Source organism: Schistocerca piceifrons, chromosome X, assembly GCF_021461385.2.
Source record: "Schistocerca piceifrons isolate TAMUIC-IGC-003096 chromosome X, iqSchPice1.1, whole genome shotgun sequence".
NCBI lineage: Eukaryota > Metazoa > Arthropoda > Insecta > Orthoptera > Acrididae > Schistocerca > Schistocerca piceifrons.
The window spans coordinates 247,557,420-247,561,510 of record NC_060149.1 but is presented as its reverse complement, the minus strand read 5'-3'; the positions used below and the strand labels follow the sequence as shown (position 1 = coordinate 247,561,510).

The following is a 4,091-nucleotide window of genomic DNA, read 5'->3' as shown; positions in this document are numbered from 1 at the left end:
GTTAGCGATTCTTGCAACAGGACAGTCTACCTCGCCACTTCAGTTTAAGTCATTTCAGTTTAATTCATTTCAATTTGCATAATCGTAAAATCATTGCCTCCTAAGACCTTTGTAAAGAAAGTAATTTTTTTCGTTTTCTGTGAATTTTATGTTGTTGTGAAAAAAGAGTTTAAAATACAGCATTGTCACTATAATGAACGGATTAATATTTTCATTTCAAGTAAAAAAAATTTTTTTAGTATGATAAAATCATCTCAATCTTTCTCCCAATAGTTTAGTTTCACTTTACCCTATTTTGGCAACGGCCTTGCCGCAGTGGATACACCGGTTCCCGTCAGATCACCGAAGTTAAGCGCTGTCGGGCGTGGCCGGCACTTGGATGGGTGACCACCCGGGCCGCCATGCACTGTTACCGTTTTTCGGGGTGCACTCAGCCTCGTAATGCCAATTGAGGAGCTACTCGACGGAATAGTAGCGGCTCCGGTCACAGAAAACCATCGTAACGACCGGGAGAGCGGTGTGCTGACCACACACCGCTCCTATCCGCATCCTCATTGAGTATGACACGGCGGTCGGATGGTCCCAATGGGCCACATGTGGCCTGAAGACGGAGTGCTTGCCTACCGTATTTTAGCTGGCGCGATTTCTTCATGCTGTGTTGTTGTTGCTTTTTATGCTGCAATTTGTGAGATTCTTTTCGTATTTAGTTGGTTCTTTCTTTTCTCATCTCACGTTTCTATTGTGGAAATTCTAAGCATTTTCTTTTTAATTCAGATTTTTAATGGGCCAGTCTACAGTGTGTGTTTCATAGAGTTGCTACGTAATTTCAGTTTTTCAATGTTTTTGGGCAATGCACAGTTTGATTTTAAAAGTGGTTTTTGATTAAAAATTTTGATTTAATTTCCTGCACAGTGAACGCCAGTTAGTTTTGTCTTTATGTAAATGTGTGCACGGAGACACCCTGTTCGCAATTGTAATTTCAGTTCAACAGTTTTATAACGGAGGACAGTGCATTCAGTTTCGAGTAAAAAGTAGGCAAACATTTTAATGCTCATGAACGAACGAGCGATCGAGTCGGAGCAATTAACATTCACTGGTATTGAATGTAAAGACGAAATGCCAGATATCATTCACTATGAAACTTTGCAATACAACATCACATCTTTTACCATTATCAGATTCTCAGTTAAATGAAGCATTAGGAATGGTCACATTTTCCGACAGCTTGCAGATCAACAAAGCGATGTTAATTTTTAAAAACCGCTTGATAAGAACTAGTCAACTTCATAGAGTATAGGCCAGTTTTCCTTACTGGCGTATTAGCTAAGACACGGGAACGATGTACGTTTGATCGACTGCGGACCAGTGCCAGAACGAGATCATATAGGGGAAGTAAACTGACGTCAGCACCCATCAGAAACTGCATATAGTACGTAGGCACGTAGTGACAAAATGATCGACGTCACAGCCATCTTCGACAGCCTGTGGTGGCCTACGCAGGTCTTGCGGATGGGAGGACTCGGGATAACCGCAACACAGTACCACCGTCGTAGGAGTCGAGTGATACGACGAAACACGAGAGAAATTACAAAAGGATGACCGCTAGGGTAAATCTGTGGGGCAGTTATTTGGGATTTGGCAGTTGAATCGCTAATGCAAACTATCGGAAAAAGGCGAAGAAACAGAAGCAGTCGTTTAATGTTCAGAAGACATATTGGCGCCCCGAAACTGCACTGGAATAGAAAGAGGTTGCGGTGTGCAGGGACACATGAATGAGTTTCATAGAACAAATTCATCATTTCGATACACAAAATCATATTAGGTATTCAAGGGGAAGCTTCAGAGAACCCACAGTACCACGTTAGCAGATACAGGGTCTTTTTATTAAACGGAACACAATTGCGAGTACTTAGGAATGTACGTGGCTGGAGAAAGAAATTAAGGGACTGGAAAAAATATGGAAACACCAAAAACACAACACATTACCATGCCTAATACAATGTAGGAATCCCGATGGTATTCAAAGCAGCCTCCGGTCGTCTCGTAATGGATAAACACAATGGTTCAAATGGTTCTGAGCACTATGCGACTTAACTTCTGAGGTCATCAGTCGCCTAGAACTTAGAACTAATTAAACCTAACTAACCTAAGGACAGCACACACTTCCATGCCCGAAGCAGAATTCGAACCTGCGACCGGAGCGGTCGCTCCGCTCCAGACTGTAGCGCCTAGAACCGCACGGCCACTCCGGCCGGCGGTTAAACACAGATCCTGTATGTTTTCCAAGTGAATCTTATATCATTATTCCTGCAAAACAGTGGCAAGTGTATGTGGATAAGGACCACACGTCCTTCTCTTCAAACTAGACCACAAAGACTGAATAATATTGAGGTCTTGGTGACTCTGATAGCCAGAGATGAGGCGTCAATTCATCATCGTGCTCACAAAAGAAGTCCTCGAAGATACGAACTGTGTGAAAAACAGTTCTGTTGTCTTGGAAAACAGGATCACCATTGGAAAACAAGCAACGTACAATGGGGCGGACCTGAACAGCCAAAATGGTCATACAATCCTCAACTGTAACGTGACCTTGCAGAATACACATAGGGCCCATGGAATACCACGATATGGCTGCCCAAATCATCTACAAACCCCCATCATGTTTCACTCATAGGACGTAAAGCCACCCAGAAGTTGGAAATAGTGTGAAACAAGACTCACCTGACTAAATGTCTTTCCTCCATTGCTCTACAGTCCTGGTTTCAGGGCTTCGGCAACACGCTTTCCTGTTAGGGGGATTTCCATCACTGATGCGTGGTTTTGGAATTTCAGCTCGTCCTGCAATTTCCAAGTTATGGAGCTTCCTTGGTGTTGTTTTAGTACTGACACGGTTCGCGAGTGTGCTATTTAGTTCTGCAGTCACTTTTGCAGCTGTGGTTCTCTTATTTTTCGTCACAACCCGCTTTAATGGTCGTTTGTCACGATCACTCAAAATGCAGTTTCGTCCGCGTTGTTAGTTAGCGGATAATGTTTCTTCGCTATCCCTGTGTGCAATATAAATATCCAGTATGTTGCCTCTTGAAACACCAAACACTTCGGCTATCTTGGGTGCGGAAGCACATCTAACGAGCACCAACAATTTGCACAAGCTCGAATTCACTTATCTGCGATATAATACGCTCAAACTGCACAGAATACTGTTGTGACTACGACTGACAATTGCGACGCATTGAGGACATTGTATAGATTCACGGCCAGATATAACAGCCCAAACAGCGAGCTTGACTAACATCTGCGTTTATGTTCATGCGTGTATTTCTCGCTGTGTTTCCATATTTTCCCCAGCCCATATATATCAAACACATCAACACAGTGACGTTTTGATCCAGGAAGCTACGAAAACTAACTATAATTGCTGGCATATAGACTACCCATATAATCAATTCGGATATATGATGGCAGTATCTACACGACTATCACTAGCTGTGCGGCCGGCATATGGGCATATAAATAATCTGCTACAAGGCTATGCTCAGCCGGGCGAAGAATCGTGTAAGGATAGTTAGTGGCTTTGGAATGACTCCGGTAGACGCCTTACTTGTCAGTCAGGGAATCTACCCAACTGCCATAACTATTAGGTACCAGGTAGCACAGTACTGGTTGAGCAAGCGAGATCCAAATACAAAGACTAACAACCGATAGTATAACTAGCGAAACTGGGATACAGGAGATAAAAGTCAAAGCCTGTACATTTTCTTCCCGAATACCAGAGAATGCTTAAGAATTAATAACGTGAATCACAGTTGGGGTACGTTTCACTTTTCGAAGGGTCACGGCCCATATCGTACTCATTTGCATAGAATTAAAAAGGCGACAAAGAGAAACCTGTGAATGTGGAGAAGAAGGCAGTCCTGAACACACAATCGTAATCGTTCTCTGTGGGCTAACAACTCAGCCGTGGATTGGAGGGGGGGGAGGGGGTTCGTTTCATGACATCATTACACTCCACTCCCTCAAAAAAAAAAAAAAAAAAAAAAAAACTGGTTTGGTAAATGTGTTTATATCTTTACATGTGTCAATTTCCAAATGCC

General features: G+C 42.9%; 1 pseudogene; it reads left to right on the top strand.

Annotated features, from left to right (window-relative positions):
• The first annotated feature begins 297 nt into the window (after nucleotides 1–297).
• On the top strand, nucleotides 298–415 carry LOC124723561 (annotated as a pseudogene).
• Nucleotides 416–4,091: the final 3,676 nt, after the last annotated feature.